General features: G+C 39.6%; 1 pseudogene; it reads left to right on the top strand.

Moving 5' to 3' along the window:
- The first annotated feature begins 2,516 nt into the window (after nucleotides 1-2,516).
- Nucleotides 2,517-3,683, top strand: LOC126073499 (RNA-binding motif protein, X chromosome-like; annotated as a pseudogene).
- Nucleotides 3,684-22,652: the final 18,969 nt, after the last annotated feature.

Genomic DNA, 22,652 nt, shown 5'->3' with positions numbered 1-22,652 from the left:
TGTTTGTTGTAGCCCTTGACTTACTTATGACCTATCACCAGCTGGTTTGGGCTGATGCCAGATATATATGCCTGAGTCTGTTCACTATTCTTGAGTAGAATCTGATTTTGGGTCATCAAGTGTGTGCTGCTCCCTAACACCTATCCACCTCGAGAAGTAGTGGTGATAGTTGTGTGCACCAGGTTCTATTAGCAGCTGGGGTTCACCCTCCAGGGGGGACAGGATGCTGACAGGCTTCCCGCAAGTGTCAGTGAGGTAGGTGTGTGTCTATTCCTATAGCACCTTGGTGGGAGGGTACTGCAGCTGTACCTTAGGCCCCCAATGCAAGTACCTCTACTGATTGGTAGATGTCACCCTCCTTAGACCCCTAAGGCAAAAGGCTAGGTGGTCTGGGGGGAGCTTCAGCCCTCAGTTCCCTGTTGTGGTTCAGTTAGGGCTCTGTTGAATAAACAGAGGTATCAGACCTGGGAAACTTATTTTTCCAGAAAATCCACTGAAAAAAAATGCAGTCAGATCCCTATCAGAACTGCCTTTGGATTATAACCGCCACCTTGTTCCCTGTAAGGATGAAAGTCCGAGATTTGGATCATTTTTGCTTGGCTGAAGCTGGTTCTGTGTTTTTAGTCCAATTTGGGATGGATTTTTGGTCCCGAGGTTTTTTGTGGTTCCTTCTCTCAGGCCCAAAGAATGGGTTATGAAAAGACCAAAAAAAAAAGGGGGAAAAGCAAAGCCGCCACAGAGCTGGAACCGTTCTCCCTCTGGTTCAGGAAATTCCAATGTTATTGAAGCTGCCTGGGAAGGGTGGGGGAGGGTTCAGAGAAATAGGAGAGTAGCACCTCGGGATATAGCCAAAGTTGCTTGTCTTGCTTGGAATGACTATTTTATCTGAGATTCCCAACGGGCTTGTCACCTATGTGTGCTGGCTGTGTGGAGATTGCCCCTGAGGGTCTGGCCCGCTGAAGCTGTGGTCAGATCCTCCGCTGGCAATCCAAAGCCCAGTGTCAAGGTTCCCCTGCTGGGATGCTGCACTCCCGGCTCCAAAATCAGTCGCTGCCTCCCAGGGACTTCTCTTCCCATCAGCCGTGTCGCCGCGCCGTCCCCACGGAATGGCTGGGCCCCCTCCCGGGGTTAGTTCAGGGGAGTAGGGCTGCGCCCCATGCTCTCCCCGTGACGGCGCCCAGTCAAAAGCCCGGCACCAAGGTTCCCCCGTTGGGACGCTGCACTCCCAGCTTCAAAACCAGTCACTGCCTCCCGGGGACTTCTCCCACCAGCCGCGTCGCCACGCTGCCCATGCGGACCGGCTGGGCCCCCTCCTGGAGTGAGTTCAGGGGGGTAGGGCTGCGCCCCTTGTTTGTGCCATCAGAAGATTTTGAGATCAGCTCCCCTGGGCCCAGACCTAAGTCTGGCGCCAAGGTTACCTGACTGGGACACTGGCTCCAGGCTCTGAAAACAGTCGCTGCTTCCCCGTATTTGTTCGTTCTCCATCTCTAAATCTTTGTTGTTTGTTGTTCAGGGTTCGTAGATTGTTATGTATGTGATCAACTCACTTGTTTTTCTGAGTCTTTGTTGCAAGAGGGATCCGAGGTAACGTCTACCTAGTCCACCATCTTGGCCCCGCCTCCTCCAGTTCACACATTTTAAGAGCTTAATAAATGCATCTATTATTACATTTCAAGGGCATATAATTTATTGAAACTGTAAATGTTTTCTTGAACAATAATATACATGCAAATACATACACATAATTGTACAGCTCACTGAAATTTCACAAATTAAGCATACCTATGTATTGAACTGTGTCCCCTGAAAATATGTGTCAACTTGTTTAAGCCATGATTCCTAGTATTGCATGGTTGTCCTCCATTTTGTGATTGATATCATTTTCCTATGTGTTGTAAATCCTAATCTCTGCCTGTGGTTAATGAGGAAAGATTAGATTATGTTAAAGAAGATTAGTGTGAGATATAACACCCTCGCTCAGATCATATCCCTGATCCAATGTAAAGGCAGTTCCGCTGGGGTGTACCCTGCACCATCTTTTATCTTACAAGAGATAAAAAAGGAAAGGGAGAAAAGAGTGGGGGACCTTGTACTACCAAGAAAGCATGCTGGGGGCAGAGTGAGTCCTTTGGACCTGGGGTTCCTGGGCTGAGGAGCTCCTATTCCAGGAGAAGATTGATGACAAGAACCTTCCTCCAGAGCTAAGAGAGAAAGCCTTCCCCTGGAGCTTTGAATTTGTACTTCTAGTCTACTAGACTGTGAGGAAATAAATTTTTCTTTGTTAAAGCCATGCATGTGTGATATCTCTGTTATAGCAGCACTAGATAACTGAGACATTATGCAACAAATATCCATATAAAAAAGCAGAATGTTACAAGCAACACAGGTGACCCAGTTTTGTGATCTTTTACTCCTCAGACCCAGCAGCCAGCCTCTTGCTGAGTCTCTACAAAACACTTGTAGGCGAGCTGGTAGGAGCTTGAAACCATCACCTCTCTAATACCCCAGGGGGAAAAATGGTTGAAGCCGATCATGGGAAAGCTCTTCATTGCTGGGCTCAATACAGAAACAAAGGAGAAAGTCCTTGAGGCAGTATTTGGCAAGTATGGAAGAATTGTGGAAGTGCTCTTGATGAAAGACCAAGAAATCAACCAATCGAGAGGATTTGCTTTTGTCACCTTTGAAAGCCCAGCAGATGCCAAAGATGCAGCCAGAGATATGAATGGAAGGTCTGTAGATGGAAAAGCTTTCAAGGTGGAACAAGCCACTAAACCAACATTTAAGAGTTGTGGATGTGGACCACCTCCACTGCCAAGAAGCAGAAGCCCTCTGAGGTCTTGAAGGCAGAAGAGGAGGAAGTAGAAGAACCAGGGGACCACATTCACGTAGGAGGGGAACAGAGGGGTGATGGTGGCTATTCTATTAATTTTTAACACGAGTTCTTGCAAGGGTCCACTTCCAGTAAAAACATGACCACCACCATGAAGTAGAGGTCCTCCTCCTAAATGATCTGCCCCTTCAGGACCAGTTAGCAGAACTGTGTCATGTGGAAGAGATAGTTACAGTGGCCCACCACGAAGAGAACCACTGCCCTCTCATAAAAAAAAAAAAAAAAGATGCTTATTTGTCCCCAAGAGATGATGGGTATTCTACTAAAGACAGCTATTCATGCAGAGATTACCCAAATTCTTATGATACAAGAGATTTTGCACCACCACCAAGAGATTATACATATTGTGATTATGGTCATTCCGGTTCACGTGATGACTATCCATCCAGAGGCTATAGTGATAGAGATGGCTATGGTCGTGACTGTGACTATTCAGATCATCCAAGTGACGTTACTACAGAAACTCCCATGAGAGTTATAGTAATTCATCTAGTGCTCCACGTACAAGAGGGTCCCTGCCATTTTCTGGTGGAAGCAGTTGCTAAGATGACTACAGCAGCCCACATGACGGACTTTTGTAGAAGACGAGATAACTACTCAAGGCCGCCGAGGTGATCTTTACTCAAGTGGCCAGGATCGGGTTGGTGGATGAGAAAGAGGGCTTGCCCATTCTATGGAAAGGGGGTACCGTCCTCCACGTGATTCCTATAGCAGTTCAAGCTGCAAAGCGCCAAGAGGTAGTGGCTGTGGAGGAAGTCGATCTGATGGAGGGGGATGCATAAGCAGATACTAAAAACAAACAAAACTTTGGTCCAAAACCCCTGCCCAAAGAAACAAACAAGAAGTGGAACTTATTCTGTCATAACTATCCAAGGACTACTAAAAGGAAAAATTGTGTTACTTTAAAAAATTTTCCTATTAAGTTCTCCTCCATAATTTTTATGTTCTTGTGAGAAAACAAGTAAAACCTGTTTAGTTTTATTTGATTTTTATGACACTGCTTTCAACAAGGAAATGTTAAATGTGTAAGATTTGACTTGTGTACTAGTGTGGTAATTCTCTAAGTGTCCCTAAAGGCCACATCCTATTTGATTCTTCCCAGTAAGTAAGACAAGCAATACTAAGATCTTGCACAAATATCTAGCCATCTAAAATGGAGAGACGAACCCTCCTGCCTACACAAGCAAGCTAGATGCTGGAAGGGTGGTTGGATTTGCTACTCTTTTTTTTTTTTTCAAATTGAAGTCTCAAAGTTCTCAGTGTGAAAAGCCTGAGATTACATAATGAAAATGCTATTTGCCGAAACCAAACCCACTGCCCTGGGGTCAATTCCAACTCATAGCGACCCTATAGGACAGAGTAGAACTGCCCCATGTGGTTTCCAAGGAATGCCTGGTGGATTTGAACTGCTGACCTTTTGGTTAGCAGCCGTAGCTCTTAACCGCTATGCCACCAGCGTTTTAGCTATTCACTTACCAGCGTTTTAGCTATTCACTTACCAGCATTTTAGCTATTCGCTTAGTAAACCCAAAAAAGCAAATGGATAATGCCAGCCACATTTTGCCTTTCTGACATTTCCTTGGAATCTGCAAGAATCCCTCCCCCGCCCCCACATAAGAGCATTTAAGTATGTGTTACACAAATATAGAATACTAAATAAAAAGTTTGGCTAAAAGCAAAACAAAACAACATGGTTCAGAATATCCCAGTATTTACCTTTTAGTGAATTTTTGTATGACTATCGTCAGACATAAACCTAGCAGAATAATCTACCCCCTACCAAAAAAACAAAAACAAAAAAATGTCCACATCCTAATTCCTGGAAGCTTTGTAGTGTTTATTTGCATTAGCCTAGTGAGTAAAGCCATGTGAACTGCTGGAGGAATGAACAAATCAGTCTTAGAAAAAATACAAACAGGAGTCTCCTTAGAAGTGAGGATGGCAAGAATTTGGCTTGCTTACTTTGAACATGTCAACAGAAAAGACCAATCGTTAGAAAAGGAAATCATGGTTAGTGAAGTAGAGCATCAGTGAAAATGAAGGAAACCCTCAATGAGATTGATTGACACAATAGTCAAAACAATGGACTCAAGCACACCAAAAGATCATGAAGATGCCAAAACTTGTTGCCTAAACCCATTGCCTTCAAGCTGATTTTGACTCATAGCGACCTTAGAGGACAGAGTAGATCTGCCCCATGGGTCTCCGAGTCTGTAACTCTTTACGGAGGCAGACTGCCACATCTTTCTCTCCTGGAGCAGCTGGTAGGCTCAAACCACAGACCTTTGGGTTAGCAGCGAACCTCTTAACCACTGGACCACCAGAACTCCTTAAAGATGGCACAGGACGGGGCAATGTTTCATTACCATGAGTAGTAGCCAACTCTATTGCAACTAACAACAACAACACAATTGATCTTTTCATATGCTTTCTGAATGTTCTCTTTTGTAAAGTGTCTTAAAGCCTGCATGATTTTAGTGAGTTGAACTTCATTGAGGCTGTCTGTGATTATATGGTCGAAATCCCTGTGTCAGTATATTCAAAATCTCTTGTTTTATAAGCAGGATATAAATGAATATTTTTTTAAAAGTCTAATAATCATCATTTTACTTGTAGTATTTACTCTATTTACATTTTATAAAATAACTGCTATCTTATTTGTTTCCCATTTGGCACATTTTAAAATATACTTTATTGTGATATAATTTATGTAAAACAAATAATACTCATTTTCAGTATATCATTTCATGAGTTCTGAAAAATAGATATACTCATGCAACAATCACCAATAGCAAGATGTAAAGTCACTCAAAAAAGTACCCCTGTACCCCCTTGCAATCAATCTCTCACCTCTCCAGCAATAAGAAGCACTAGTATGTTTTTGTCATGATAGGTTTCTTTTCTTGATTTTCATATAAATAGAAACTTACAATATGTAGTATTTCGTGTCTGGCTTCTGTCACACAGCGTACTATTCTGAGATATATTCGTATTGTTTTGTGTGTCAGTAGTTTATTATATTTTTTAAGTCAGAGTCATTGTAGGGAGATTCCAAGAATTGCTGTTTTTGTTTTGGCATTTGTAAATAAAGTTGCATGAATTTTTTATACAAGCCTTTGTGTGTGAACAGATTATCATTTCTTTTGGATAAACACCTAAGGGTATAATAGCTGTATCATGTGATATGTATATATTTAACTTCATAAGTGATTGCCAACAATTTATCCAAAGTGAGTGTACCATTGGCCTTCTCACCAGCATTTTGTGACAAATTCTTTTGTTTCAGATACTCTCCAAGAATTGGTATTATTAGTTTTATTTTCTTTATGTAACAATTTTAGTGATAGCAGAATGTCAGCGCAGTTTCAATTTGCATTTCCTTAGTGACTATGACATCGATCAACTTTTACGTATTTGCCCTGCAGATATTTCCGTTAGTGAAGTTTTTTTGTTCAGAATTTTCACCCAGATTTTTGCATTGCTTACCTTCTTATTTTTGAGTTTCACAAACTTTTCAGAGAAATGGATTACCAATTTTTCTCCAGTATAAAGATTGCCTTTGCATTTTCCTAATGATGTCTCCTGAACAGGAGAAATTTTACTTACGATAAAGTTCAATTTTTATTCTTTTCCATATTTGGTTAGTGATTTTTGTGTCCTAAAAATGCTCTGCATTTCTTCACAGATTTTATTATCACTTTATCTATTTCTGCTGGTATGTTGTCTCGGTTTGATTTGGATTGTTTTAAATGGATATATCCATGTTAGGAAAACTGGCATTTTAGCAGCACTGAGTCTTCTAATATGTGATCTTAATATTATTCCTTCATTTTAATGTTTTATAGTTTTCATGTACAGGCCTAGCCCTCATATACAGGACTTTGAATATAATCCTTATAATGCACGGACTTTGTCTTTACAAATTCATTTATTGACTAAGTATATTCACAGTGCTTTCACAGTTATTCACAGACATGCGTGTGCACAAAGCAGTGGAATACTCTCTAGGTAAGTCAAGCAAGAATGGTTAGGTATTCGCTAATTCAGTGTCCTCAGGGACTTTATAAAGTATAACTAACTGGAATAACGAAAATTAACTGTTTTAAATTTGTACCTAAGTATTAAGTTTTTTTTTTATTTTATATAGTTGATGCTATCGTAAATTCTACTATTTTCAAATTTTACTTTTAATTGTTAGTTTCTAATATATACAGACACAAGTCCTGGATATTCACTTTGTATCCTGCATAGCTAGTAAATTTACTTTATGGTTTTAGTAGCTTATCATCAGTGTTTAAGATTTTCTATAAATAAACTCATGCTGCCTGAGAATATGCTGTCAAAATGTATGTAGAATTTTGCCCCATGCTTTTCCTACGTTCATTGAGATCATTATATGGTTTTTATCTATCATTGTATTATTATGGTGAATCGCATTGTTTGACTTTTGAAGGTCAAACTAACCTTGCATTTCTGAGATGTATCCTACTTTGTTATGATGCCTTATCCTTTTAATATATTGCTGGGTTTGATGTCTAATGCTTTTTAAAAGATTTTTGCAACTGTATTTATAAAGAATATTTATTATAGCTTTCTTGTTGTTAATTTTTCTTACTGGCTTTGTTATCTGGGTATTGCAAAGCCTCATAAAATAAGTTCAGAAGTTTTCACTCTGTACTTTTTTTTTTTTTTTATAATAATTTTTATTAAGCTTCAAGTGAACGTTTACAAATCCAATCAGTCTGTCACATATAAGTTTACATACATCTCACTCCCTACTCCCACTTGCTCTCCCCGTCTTGAGTCAGCCCTTTCAGTCTCTCCTTTCTTGACAATTTTGCCGGCTTCCCTCTCTCTCTATCCTCCCACCCCCCTCCAGACAAGAGTTGCCAACACAGTCTCAAGTGTACACCTGATATAATTAGCTCACTCTTCATCAGCGTCTCTCTCCCACCCGCTGACCAGTCCCTTTCATGTCTGATGAGTTGTCTTCAGGGATGGTTCCTGTCCTGTGTCAACAGAAGGTCTGGAGAGCATGACCGCCGGGATTCCTCCAGTCTCAGTCAGACCATTAAGTTTGGTCTTTTTATGAGAATTTGGGGTCTGCATCCCACTGCTCTCCTGCTCCCTCAGGGGTCCTCTGCTGAGCTCCCTGTCAGGGCAGTCATCGATTGTGGCCGGGCACCAACTAGTTCTTTTGGTCTCAGGATGATGTAGGTCTCTGGTTCATGTGGCCCTTTCTGTCTCTTGGGCTCTTAGTTGTCATGTGGGCTTGGTGTTCTTCATTTTCCTTTGCTCCAGGTGGGTTGAGACCAATTGCTGCATCTTAGATGGCTGCTTGTTAGCATTTAAGACCCCAGACGCCACATTTCAAAGTGGGATGCAGAATGATTTCATAGTAGAATTATTTTGCCAATTGACTTAGAAGTCCCCGCAAACCATGTTCCCCAGACCCCCGCGCTTGCTCCGCTGAGCTTTGAAGCATTCATTTTATCCCGGAAACTTCTTTGCTTTTAGTCCAGTCCAATTGAGCTGACCTTCCATGTATTGAGTGTTGTCTTTCCCTTCACCTAAAGCAGTTCTTATCTACTGATCAATAAAAAACCCTCTCCCACCCTCCCTCCCTCCCCCCCTCGTAACCACAAAAGTATGTGTTCTTCTCAGGTTTACTATTTCTCAAGATCTTATAATAGTGGTCTTATACAATATTTGTCCTTTTGCCTCTGACTCATTTCGCTCAGCATAATGCCTTCCAGGTTCCTCCATGTTGTGAAATGTTTCAGAGATTCGTCACTGTTCTTTATCGATGCGTAGTATTCCATTGTGTGAATATACCACAATTTATTTACCCATTCATCCGTTGATGGACACCTTGGTTGCTTCCAACTTTTTGCTATTGTAAACAGAGCTGCAATAAACATGGGTGTGCATATATCTGTTTGTATGAAGGCTCTTGTATCTCTAGGGTATATTCTGAGGAGTGGGATTTCTGGGTTGTATGGTAGTTCTATTTCTAACTGTTTAAGATAACGCCAGATAGATTTCCAAAGTGGTTGTACCATTTTACATTCCCACCAGCAGTGTATGAGAGTTCCAATCTCTCCGCAGCCTCTCCAACATTTATTATTTTGTGTTTTTTGGATTAATGCCAGCCTTGCTGGTGTGAGATGGAATCTCATCGTAGTTTTAATTTGCATTTCTCTAATGGCAAATGATCGAGAGCATTTTCTCATGTATCTGTTGGCTGCCTGAATATCTTCTTTAGAGAAATGTGTGTTCATATCCTTTGCCCACTTCTTGATTGGGTTGTTTGTCTTTTTGTGGTTGAGTTTTGACAGAATCATGTTGATTTTAGAGATCAGGCGCTGGTCGGAGATGTCATAGCTGAAAATTCTTTCCCAATCTGTAGGTGGTCTTTTTACTCTTTTGGTGAAGTCTTTAGATGAGCATAGGTGTTTGATTTTTAGGAGCTCCCAGTTATCGGGTTTCTCTTCATCATTTTTGGTAATGTTTTGTATTCTGTTTATACCTTGTATTAGGGCTCCTAGGGTTGTCCCAATTTTTTCTTCCATGATCTTTATCGTTTTAGTCTTTATGTTTAGGTCTTTGATCCACTTGGAGTTAGTTTTTGTGCATGGTGTGAGGTATGGGTCCTGTTTCAATTTTTTGCAAATGGATATCCAGTTATGCCAGCACCATTTGTTAAAAAGGCTGTCTTTTCCCCAGTTAATTGACACTGGTCCTTTGTCAAATATCAGCTGCTCATACGTGGATGGATCTATGTCTGGGTTCTCAATTCTGTTCCATTGGTCTATGTGTCTGTTGTTGTACCAATACCAGGCTGTTTTGACTACTGTGGCTGTATAATAGGTTCTGAAGTCAGGTAAGGTGAGGCCTCCCACTTTCTTCTTCTTTTTCAGTAGTGCTTTGCTTATCCGGGGCTTCTTTCCCTTCCATATGAAATTGGTGATTTGTTTCTCTATCCCCTTAAAATATGACATTGGAATTTGGATCGGAAGTGCGTTAAATGTATAGATGGCTTTTGGTAGAATAGACATTTTTACTATGTTAAGTCTTCCTATCCATGAGCAAGGTATGTTTTTCCACTTAAGTATGTCCTTTTGAATTTCTTGTAGTAGAGCTTTGTAGTTTTCTTTGTATAGGTCTTTTACATCCTTGGTAAGATTTATTCCTAGGTATCTTATCTTCTTGGGGGCTACTGTGAATGGTATTGATTTGGTTATTTCCTCTTCGGTGTTCTTTTTGTTGATGTAGAGGAATCCAAGTGATTTTTGTATGTTTATTTTATAACCTGAGACTCTGCCAAACTCTTCTATTAGTTTCAGTAGTTTTCTGGAGGATTCCTTAGGGTTTTCTGTGTATATAATCATGTCATCTGCAAATAGTGATAACTTTACTTCTTCCTTGCCAATCCGGATACCTTTTATTTCTTTGTCTAGCCTGATTGCCCTTGCTAAGACTTCCAACACGATGTTGAATAAGAGCGGTGATAAAGGGCATCCTTGTCTGGTTCCCGTTCTCAAGGGAAATGCTTTCAGGTTCTCTCCATTTAGAGTGATATTGGCTGTTGGCTTTGCATAGATGCCCTTTATTATGTTGAGGAATTTTCCTTCAATTCCTATTTTGGTAAGAGTTTTTATCATGAATGGGTGTTGGACTTTGTCAAATGCCTTTTCTGCATCAATTGATAAGATCCTGTGGTTTTTGTCTTTTGTTTTATTTATGTGATGGATTACATTAATGGTTTTTCTGATATTAAACCAGCCTTGCATACCTGGTATAAATCCCACTTGATCAGGGTGAATTATTTTTTTGATGTGTCGTTGGATTCTATTGGCTAGAATTTTGTTGAGGATTTTTGCATCAATGTTCATGAGGGATATAGGTCTATAATTTTCTTTTTTTGTAATGTCTTTACCTGGTTTTGGTATCAGGGAGATGGTGGCTTCCTAGAATGAGTTGGGTAGTATTCCGTCATTTTCTATGCTTTGGAATACCTTTAGTAGTAGTGGTGTTAACTCTTCTCTGAAAATTTGGTAGAACTCTGCAGTGAAGCCGTCTGGGCCAGGACTTTTTTTTGTTGGGAGTTTTTTGATTACCGTTTCAATCTCTTTTTTTGTTATGGGTCTATTTAGTTGTTCTACTTCTGAATGTGTTAGTTTAGGTAGGTAGTGTTTTTCCAGGAATTCATCCATTTCTTCTAGGTTTTCAAATTTGTTAGAGTACAATTTTTCATAATAATCTGAAATGATTCTTTTAATTTCATTTGGTTGTGTTGTGATGTGGTCCTTCTCGTTTCTTATTCGGGTTATTTGTTTCCTTTCCTGTATTTCTTTAGTCAGTCTAGCCAATGGTTTATCAATTTTGTTAATTTTTTCAAAGAACCAGCTTTTGGCTTTGTTAATTCTTTCGATTGTTTTTCTGTTCTCTAATTCATTTAGTTCAGCTCTAATTTTTATTATTTGTTTTCTTCTGGTGCCTGATGGATTCTTTTGTTGCTCACTTTCTATTTGTTCAAGTTGTAGGGACAGTTCTCTGATTTTGGCTCTTTCTTCTTTTTGTATGTGTGCATTTATTGATATAAATTGACCTCTGAGCACTGCTTTTGCTGTGTCCCAGAGGTTTTGATAGGAAGTATTTTCATTCTCGTTGCTTTCTATGAATTTCCTTATTCCCTCCTTGATGTCTTCTATAACCCAGTCTTTTTTCAGGAGGGTATTGTTCATTTTCCAAGTATTTGATTTCTTTTCCCTCGTTTTTCTGTTATTGATCTCTAGTTTTATTGCCTTGTGGTCTGAGAAGATGCTTTGTAATATTTCGATGTTTTGGACTCTGCAAAGGTTTGTTTTATGACTTAATATGTGGTCTATTCTAGAGAATGTTCCATGTGCGCTAGAAAAAAAAGTATATTTTGCAGCAGTTGGGTGGAGAGTTCTGTATAAGTCAATGAGGTCAAGTTGGTTGATTGTTGTAAGTAGATCTTCCGTGTCTCTGTTGAGCTTCTTACTGGATGTCCTGTCCTTCTCCGAAAGTGGTGTGTTGAAGTCTCCTACTATAATTGTGGAGGTATCGATCTTGCTTTTCAATTCTGTTAAAATTTGATTTACGTATCTTGCAGCCCTGTCATTGGGTGCATAAATATTTAATATGGTTATGTCTTCCTGATCAATTGTCCCTTTTATCATTATATAGTGTCCTTCTTTATCCTTTGTGGTGGATTTAAGTCTAAAGTCTATTTTGTCAGAAATTAATATTGCTACTCCTCTTCTTTTTTGCTTATTGTTTGCTTGATATACTTTTTTCCATCCTTTGAGTTTTAGTTTGTTTGTGTCTCTAAGTCTAAGGTGTGTCTCTTGTAGGCAGCATATAGATGGATCGTGTTTCTTTATCCAGTCTGTGACTCTCTGTCTCTTTATTGGTGCATTTAGTCCATTTACATTCAGCGTAATTATAGATAAATAAGTTTTTAGTGCTGTCATTTTGATGCCTTTTTATGTGTGTTGTTGACAATTTCATTTTTCCACATACTTTTTTGTGCTGAGGCGTTTTTCTTAGTAAATTGTGAGATCCTCACTTTCATAGTGTTTGACTTTATGTTAGTTGAGTCGTTACGTTTTTCTTGGTTTTTGTCTTGAGTTATAGAGTTGTTATACCTTTTTGTGGTTACCTCATTATATACCCCTATTTTTCTAAGTAAAAACCTAACTTGTATTGTTCTATATCGCCTTGTATCACTCTCCATATGGCAGTTCAATGCCTCCTGTATTTAGTCCCTCTTTTTGATTATTGTGATCTTTTACCTATTGACTTCCATGATTCCCTGTTATGTGTATTTTTTTTTTTTAATTAATCTTAATTTGTTTGTTTTTGTGATTTCCCTATTTGAGTTGATATCAGGACGTTCTGTTTTGTGACCTTGTGTTGTGCTGATATCTGATATTATTGGTTCTCTGACCAAACAATATCCTTTAGTATTTCTTGTAGCTTTGGTTTGGTTTTTGCAAATTCTCTAAACTTGTGTTTGTCTGTAAATATCTTAATTTCACCTTCATATTTCAGAGAGAGTTTTGCTGGATATATGATCCTTGGTTGGCAGTTTTTCTCCTTCAGTGTTCTGTATATGTCGTCCCATTCCCTTCTTGCCTGCATGGTTTCTGCTGAGTAGTCAGAACATATTCTTACTGATTCTCCCTTGAAGGAAACCTTTCTTTTCTCCCTGGCTGCTTTTAAAATTTTCTGTTTATCTTTGGTTTTGGTGAGTTTGATGATAATATGTCTCGGTGTTTTTCTTTTTGTATCAATCTTAAATGGGGTTCGATGAGCATCTTGGATAGATATCCTTTCGTCTTTCATGATGTCAGGGAAGTTTTCTGTCAGAAGTTCTTCAACTATTTTCTCTGTGTTTTCTGTCCCCCCTCCCTGTTCTGGGACTCCAATCACCCGCAGGTTATCCTTCTTGATAGAGTCCCACATAATTCTTAGGGTTTCTTCATTTTTTTTAATTCTTTTATCTGATTTTTTTTCAGCTATGTTGGTGTTGATTCCCTGGTCCTCCAGATGTCCCAGTCTGCATTCTAGTTGCTCGAGTCTGCTCCTCTGACTTCCTAGTGTGTTGTCTAATTCTGTTATTTTATTGTTAATCTTTTGGATTTCTACATGTTGTCTCTCTATGGATTCTTGCAACTTATTAATTTTTCCAGTATGTTCTTGAATAATCTTTTTGAGTTCTTCAACAGTTTTATCAGTGTGTTCCTTGGCTTTTTCTGCAGATATCCTAATTTCATTTGTGATATCATTAAGCATTCTGTAAATTAGTTTTTTATATTCTGTATCTGATAATTCCAAAATTGTATCTTCATTTGGGAAAGATTTTGATTCTTTTGTTTGGGGGGTTGGAGAAGCTGTCACGGTCTGCTTCTTTAAGTGGTTTGATATGGATTGTTGTCTCCGAGCCATCACTGGGAAACTAGTTTTTCCAGAAAATCCGCTAAAAAAAAACAGCAGTCAGATCCCTATCAGAGTTCTCCCTCTGGCTCAGGCTATTCAGATGTTAATGAAGCCGCCTGCGTGCAGTCCAAATCCCTGCGGGATGGTTCCCCGGCTCGGATGCTGCTCTTTCTGCTCCAAGATCAGTCACTGCCTCCCGGGGACTTCTCCTAACGGCTGCGTCCCACGCCGCCCGTGGAACCGGCTAGTCCCCCTCCCGGGGTTAGTTCAGGGGGGTGGAGCAGGTCTCTGTGCTTGTGCCGTACCTGACTGGTATGCTGGCTCCAGGCTCTGGAAACAATCGCTGCTTCCCCGTATTAGTTCGTTCTCCGTCTCTAAATCTGTGTTTGTTGTTCCGGGTTCGTAGATTGTTATGTATGTGATCGATTCACTTGTTTTTCCGTGTCTTTGTTGTAAGAGGGATCCGAGGTAGCGTCTGCCTAGTCCGCCATCTTGGCTCCGCCCTCACTCTGTACTTTTTTAAGGCATCATATGATATTGCTATTTATGCTTCATTAGATGTTTAATAGAATTCAACAATGAAGCCCAGTGGCCCTGGAATTTTCTTTGTGGGGAGGATTTTAATTACAAGTTTAATTTCTTTAATGGTAAAAGTGTTATTTAGATTTTCTATTTTTTTATTTTTTCTAGATTTAGCAGTTATGTCCTCAAGATATTTGTTTGTATATGTAAGTCATCAGATTTACTGGAGTTAAGCTCTCCTTAATAGTTCACTATTATATTTTTCATGTCTGTGGCATTTTTAGGAAACCTCCATTTTTGTTGCCAGTGTTTGTAATTTCTTTTTTCTTTCTTTTGATTAATCTATCTAAAGATTTATCTATATTTTTGATATTTTAAATTTTATTTTGTTGCATTTCTCTTTTGTTTGTCTGTTTTCCATTTAATTGTTTTCTGCACATCTTTACTTTTTTTGTCTCCTACTTACTTCGAGTATAATTTGCTTTATTTTCCTACTTCTTAAAGTGAAAGCTTATAACATTGTTTTTAATCCTTTTCCTTTTTAATATAAGTAATATGATATGATATGATTAATATAATTAATATAATATAATATAATGTAATGTAATATAATTAATACAATATAATATAATACTAAGTATGTAAAACTATATATTTCCCTCAAATACTTATATCATCAAATTATATTATCAAATACTTAACATCCTGACTAAAAGCAGAGAATACTGTGTTTTGTTGATTATACAAATGCATTTGACTGTGTGGATCATAACAAATTATGGATAACATTGTGAAGAATGTAAATTCCAGAAAACTTAACTGTGCTCATGAGGGGGCTGTACCTAGATCAAGACACAGGAGCTCAAACAGAACAAGGGGATACTACGTGGCTTAAAGTTGGGAAAGGCGTGCATCAGGGTTGTATCCTTTCACCATACTTATTTTATCTGCATGCTAAGCAAATAATCTGAGAAGCTGGACTATATGAAAAAGAACAGGGCAACAGGATTGGGGGAAGACTCATTAACAACCTGCATTATGTAGATGACACAACCTTGCTTGCTGAAAGTAAAGAAGATTTGAAGCACTTACCAATGAATATCAAAGACTTCAGTCTTCAGTATGGATTATACCTCAACATAAAGAAAACAAAAATCCTAACAACTGGACCAATAAGTAATATCATGATAAATGGAAAAAAGATTGAAGTTGTCAACGATTTCATTTTACTTGGATCCACAATCAACACCCATGGAAGCCGCAGTCAAGAAATCAACAGACACATTGCATTGGGCAAATCTGCTGCAGAAGACCTCTCTAAAGTGTTGAAAAGCAAAGATGTCACCTTGAGGACTAAGATGTACCTGACTCAAGCCATGGTGTTTCACTCATCTTATATGCGTGAGAAAGCTGGATAATGAATAAGGAAAACCGAAGAAGAACTGACGCCTTTGAATTGTGGTGTTGGTGAAGACTATTGAATATACAATGGACTGCCAATAAAATGAAGAAATCTATCTTGGAAGTTGTACAGCCACAATGTACCTTAGAAGCAAGGATGACAAAACTACATCTCACATACTTTGAACATGGTATGATAAAAAAATTAAAAAATAAATACATTAATTTTTTTTTTTTATCAGGAGGAGTCTGACCCTGAGAAGGACATCATGCTTGGTAAAGTAGACAGCAAAAAAAAGGAAGACCCTCAATGAGATGAATTGACACAGTGGCCGCAACAATGGGCTCAAGCCTAAGAATGATTATGAGGGTGGCGAAGGACCGGTCAGTGTTTCCTTCTGTTCTACACAGAGTTGCTCTGAGTGGTAACCGACTCGACAGAACCTAACAACAGCAACATTTCCCTCAAAGCTCTGCTTGAGCTATACCCCCCTGTATTTTGATAAAGTTCAAATTTTTTATTTAGATAAAAATATTTTGTAATTTTCCTATAATTTTTTTCTTCTTCCATGTATTATTTAGAATCATGTTTTTTTAACTGGAAAATATTAGGAATTTTTCAAACATATGCTTGTTAAATTCTATTAAATTCCATTGTGATTAGAAAATAAACTCATATCTTTCAGTTCTTTTACATTTATTGAAATTAATTTATAGCCTTAGTTTTATCGAATTTGGGGAGTATTTCGTGTGCACCTGAGAAGAATATGCAGTGTGCTCTTACATAGATTGCTCTATAATTGTAAATTAGGTTAGATAAGTGGAGAGGCTTGTTTAAGCCTTTTTGTATCTTTTCTAAGTTTAAACCACACTTTTATCTCTCTATATTGCCTTGACTTCCTCTCCATATGAAAGACCTATGACTACATTTTTTTTAGTCCCTCTTTATTGATTTAATTTTGTCATCTTTTACATAATGATATCTCTTTCTCTGTTTTGAGCGTTTTTTTTTTTTTTAATCTTCATTTATTTTTGTGATTTCCCTATCTGGGTTGATATCTGGTTGCTCTCTCTTGTGTTCTAGTCCTGGGTTGTTATCTGATGTTATTTATCATCCAACCAGAGGACTCCCTTCAGTATTTCTTGTAGTTTTGCTTTGGTTTTTGCAAATTCTCTAAGCTTCTATTTATCTGAAAATATCCTAATTTCACCTTCATATTTGAGAGAAAGTTTTGCTAGATATATTACTCTTGGCTGGCAACTTTTTTCCTTCAAGGCTGTGTATAGGTCATCCCATTGCCTTCTTGCCTGCATGGTTTCTGCTGAGTAGTCTGAGCTTAGTCTTATTGACTCTGCTTTGTAGGTGACTTTTTGTTTTTCACTGTTAGCTCTTAAAATTCTCTCCTTACTTTTGGTTTTGGCAAGTTTCATTAGAATATGTCTTGATGGCTTTCTTTTGGGATCTACCTTTTGTGGGTTTCAATGAGCATCTTGGATAGAGATCTTCTCATCTTTCATGATATCAGGGAAGTTTTCTGCCAACAAATCTTCAACAATTCTTTCTGTATTTTCTGTTTTCTCTCCCTGTTCTGGTACTCCAATCACAGATTATTTCTCTTGATAGACTTCCACATGATTCTTAAGGTTTCTTCATTTTTTTTTTAATTCTTTTATCTCATTTTTCTTTGACTATATTAGTTCCAAGCATTTTATCTTCATTCTCAATAATTCTGACTTCTGTTTCCTCAATTCTGCTCATCTGACTTTCTATTGAATTGTCTAATTCTGAAATTTTGTTAATCTTGTGAGTATCTGATTGCTGTCTCTCTGTGGATCATTGCAGCATATTAAATTTGTCATTACGCTCTTGAATAATCTTCTTACTTTCCTTGACTGCTTTGTCTCTGCGTTCCTTGGCTTATTGTGCATTTTGCCTGATCTCCTTCCTGATCTCTTGAAGAGTTCAGTATATTAATCTTTTGTATTCTACCTCTGGTAATTCTAACTATACCTCTTTGTCCAGAAGATTCCTTGATTCTTTGTTTTCAAAGCTTGTTTAAGTGATCATAATCTGCTTCTCTATGTAATTTGGTATCGACTGTTGTCTCCAAACCATCTGTAAGTGATTGTACTAATTTATTTTATATTTGCTTATTATGTCCTAGCTTCTTACTTTGTTTTGTTTTGATATACCCAAATAGGCTGCTGGAGTGAGCTAGCTTGATTGCTGGAGACTTTGAAGCTCTAATGTCCTGTCACCAGATGGCTAGGGCTGTTACTAGGTATATGAGTTTAGAAGTACTTCCACATTTCTTGTATGGATTCAGTTTAGGCATCCAGGTAGCCGGTCACCAAGTGTATGATGCAGGCTCTCACCTATGGTCTTAGAGGATTAGGGGCGATTGGTGTATTCACAGGTATCTCTGGTTGCTGCAGAGAGTTACACTGATTGAGGCAGGGGGCTGACAACTGTCCCCCAAGTGTCTGTGAGGAAGATGTGTCCCCTTTCCCTAGAGCACACAGGTGGGTGGGCTTGCAGCCAGACCATGGGCACCTAATGGTTTTAGCTGTAAGGACTGGGAGGCACCACTTTTCCTTGGACCCCCGTCACAGTGGCTAGGTGGCCTGGGTGGAGCCACCATTCCTCAGGCTCCTGATGTTGGTAGGTGAGGGCTCTGCTTAATAGGCAGAATGGTGTCAAATGTCAAAAACGCACCTCTTCACTGCACAGCTGAAACAGTTAAAGTCAGACCTCAGGAGCATATACCCTTGCACCATGCCAACAAGGGCCTAGCTGCTGAAATGGGCCCACCCAGGTCCATGCAGGGGTGAAAGGCATTCAAAGTCTATGAACCACTTGTGCCTGGACAGGAGCCACTTGATTAGATTAGCCCTGACTTCTCAGCTTAGGGGAGCCAGGAGATTATTTTTTCCCCATTTGTTAATTTGTTTCTTCTCCAAGGCCAAGAGAATGGCTCAGGACCCACAAAGGACCTATCTCAGGCCCAGGGAAATCAACAGCACCTGAAGCCGGCTCAGGGCCTGGGACAGAGGGAAGAGGGGTCAGAAAATGGGAGACAGTTCTTTCGAAAGGGTGCTTTTATATCCACGTGGTAAATTAGATGCAAACACTTAACTTTTGACAAGAATGCTGTTGTTCACTGATTCCGGAGGCATGAGTAGACTCTGCCACTTGCTCTCTGTGGCTGAGAAAACCACATCCAGAACACTACCACCAGTCCCTCCACAGTCATGCCAGGGGATTGGGGCTGAGGGGCACCGCTTCTCACTGAACTGTCTTTCCCTCCCTGCTGCCCAGTCTGATTTCTTAACTCTGCCTTTGTAGTTCAGGGATCCTAGCTTGTCATATATATAATCTATTCACTTGTTTCTTCAGGCCTTTGTTGTAAGAGGGACCACTGAATTGTCCAACTACTCCACCATCTTGGCCCCACCCTTTTTTATATCTCTTCTGATTTTCTGTTTATTTTGTTCCTGTGGTGGAAAGGATTATTTTTTGTGTGGCCTTTCTAGCCATGTTGTTGTAACTCCCACCAAGGTGATCGGGTGGGACTGTGTGATAGGGTAATTGTGGCACACCATGGGGATTGGTCAGTTTTGCCATCCTGCTAGGCTTGAGATGAGCCATCCAAGAGACAGGAAAGAGAAGAGCCCACCATCAAGGAAGAAGAGAGTTGCAGGAGAGACTGGCAGAAGATAAGTGCCTGAGAGACCCACAGGATATGGCACATGGGCTCCCCAGCCCAAGAAGTGAGAAAGCTGAGTGCCTGTGGGCAGAGACTGAGGGTCAGAGAGAAGACTATGCCTGACACACGAATATAGGGCTTTCCAGCCTCCACAACCATTTCCTTTACACAGTTTGTGAGTTCTGAGAGAATTTGCAGTGGTTTAGGGAACCCAAAGAAGGGAAAGAGAGTACTGAGGGGAGGAGAGTAATTGATGTTAGAGATGATGGAGTGGTACAGCAACTTGGAAAAGTTAGACATTTGGAACATCTTTAACCTCCATCTCATAGGATCCAGGTTAGTATTGATCTTTATAAAAGACATTATTCGTTTAGTTGACATCAGAATCACAGGTTTCACTGCAATGGCCCAAACTCACTACAATATGTGATTTTGGAAAAAAAGGGGATAAACTAGAGAATGAGAAACCTTTGGTTTCTGGATGCGATAAAAAAACACCAGTGTTTTGAAGCAGCTGTTATGTTGAAATCAGTTACCCAAGGCAAAAACCATTCATGGGATTTAGGAATGGTGGATATAACTCCTGAGGAATTGGCTAATTGGATGCATATAGAAATATAGACTGATAAGGAAAGGGCCAGACATAAAGTTCCTTGGTTTCCATTATCCATAATAGCTGCAATGGCAGGAAAAGAGAATGTAGGGGCTGATATTAGTACCGAAGCAAGCATAGATCCAGTCCAGTCAGAGCTATAACTGCTAATCTCAGGGCCAACCTGGAAAGGAAAAATTGGGTTGGAATAACCAGAAGTTCCTCTATGACCATTGGCCACCAAGAAGGTAGTTCAGGAGGGAAACGGGCAGAAACAAGAAACAATAGAAACTAGACGGTATAGTGTAAAGGAGTTGTTTCAATTTGTAAATGGTATTGTCAGCTTATTGAGGAACTGTTACTAAAATGAATTGTGAGAGTGACTAATTTAGGGGCAACATCTTTAGTTTTGAATGCCGCAGAATGGAAGAGTATGCTTGGATTGATGCAAGACTCACAACTCACTATGGAACAGTCATAAATGATGATACAAGATCCATTTACACAGCAGGTTAACCCAGAGGGGATGGACAGCTTAATAGACTGGATAAAATTTACAATGAGATTTATTTGCCCTGAGAAGGGAAACAGCCCCTCCCCTCCTCTAAATACCCAATGGAACACTCCCAAGGAAGCAGCTGATGTGTTGCTTATGCAAGTCATGGTGGAATGGCTTTATGCTTGTCATGATATTCATCCAATGAGTATGCCCCTTACACAGGTCATGGTAGATACGGTAATCAAGGGAGACTTTTTTACATGGGCACTCCATGTAACCTTGCTACTGTGAAACAAAACAACAATCAGAGAAGCCATGTTCGGTCTGTTGATGTAGCTTCCTTGCATGGTTCTTACAGATGCAAGAAACATAAGGTTGATTTATAGTGGAATGGGAAGAGACAATGGAGAAAGAACTTACTCCAGCAGGACAGAGATTTTTAGGTGGTTACTAAGAAATAGGATGAATGTAGCACACATTGATGAAGTTGAGACAAAATTTCTAAGGCAGCACTACAGAAGGTTGGGTGAACCAATGGAAATTGCTGCTGGTCCCCCAGTGTTAAAGAGGCCTGAACAAGTCTGTCCTATTCACCCCAGCCAGGAGGTATTTAATGATGGGAATGTCCACCTGGGACCATTTGAAGCAGAGACTCAGCTAGTTGATCAAGACAAGGATTCATGAGGGGGCTAGGGCCTTCTGGTCCAGTCCCCAGCAGGAGACCCAAGACCATATGCATACATGTGGGTAAAATAGCCTGGGAGTGGGGAAGAGATTTTTGGGGCTCCTGGACACAGGAGCTCACTATACGGTAATCCCCAAATCTGATAATAAAATCTTGAAGAAGTCTAAGTTTAGACTGGAGGGATATGGTGGTGCAACGATTGATGGGATTAAGGTGAAAGTTTGGATGAGAATTGGAAGATTTAAACAGATCTTATATGAAGTAGTTGCATCTCCCTTACCTGAATGTTTTGGTGTGGATATTATGTCTGTTTGGGGAACACTACCTTTACCTGATATTGTAAAACTGAAGACCTGTAAGTCTGCCCTTAGGCCACTATTGATTGGACATGCTAAATGGGAACCATTAAAATTGCCCAAACTCACTCTGGTTGTTAATTGGAAACAGTATAGAACACGTGGTGAATGAAAGTAGAGTACAGCCTTGTTAAAGACTTGCTAAAGTCTAGAGTATTGGTACCAACAAATTCTCTGTATAACAGCCCTGTATGGACCATGAAAAAGTCAGATGGCTCATGGAGGCTCACAGTAGACTACTGAGGCCTAAATCAAGTAGTGCCATCTATGGCTTCAGCTGTTCCAGACATGGTTTCAATGGTTTAGAAAATACAGCAGGCTGAAGAGGCTGGTACTCAGCGATTGATCTTGCAAATGTCTTTCTCTCCATACCAATCTCAGAAAAGAGTCAGCTGCAGTTTGCTTTCAGGTGGGGAAGATCTCAACTTACTTTCACTATATTGCCACAGGGTTACCTGAATGCACCAGATTACTGTCATAATTTGATTAGAAGAGACTTGGACTTGGTGCAGATCTTAAGTATACATTACATAGACAATATTAGGTTAATTTTAAACACCAAAGAACAGGCTAGGGCTGATTTTAATACAGTGGTGGCCCACATAACCACCAGAGGCTGTTAATAAATCCAGAAAAAAATCCAGGGCCTGGCCCAAATGGTGAAATTCTTGGGAATAACTTGACCAGGATCCAACCATGACATTCTGCAGGTAACTAAGAATAGTGTTGTCACTACCTATCCCCAAAATTAAGCAGGGGGCCCAATGTTACACTGGTTTATTTGGATTTTGGAGAAGGCATATTCCACATCTGGGAATATTGCTGGCCTGCATCCATAAAATCACTCAGAGAAAACAAAAACTTTGTTCCAATGGGGGTCAGAGCAACAGCCAGCTATGTCTGAATTACAAAAAGTGATTTCACTTACCCTGCCTTTAGGCCCTTATGATCCACAATCAGACATAATTTTGGAGGTGTCTGCCATCTGTGATTGTGCAGATTGGAGTTTATGACAAGAACCTGAGAATGCTG

Source organism: Elephas maximus, chromosome 3 (assembly GCF_024166365.1).
Source record: "Elephas maximus indicus isolate mEleMax1 chromosome 3, mEleMax1 primary haplotype, whole genome shotgun sequence".
Lineage (NCBI taxonomy): Eukaryota > Metazoa > Chordata > Mammalia > Proboscidea > Elephantidae > Elephas > Elephas maximus.
This window is presented reverse-complemented; position numbering and strand designations above follow the sequence as displayed.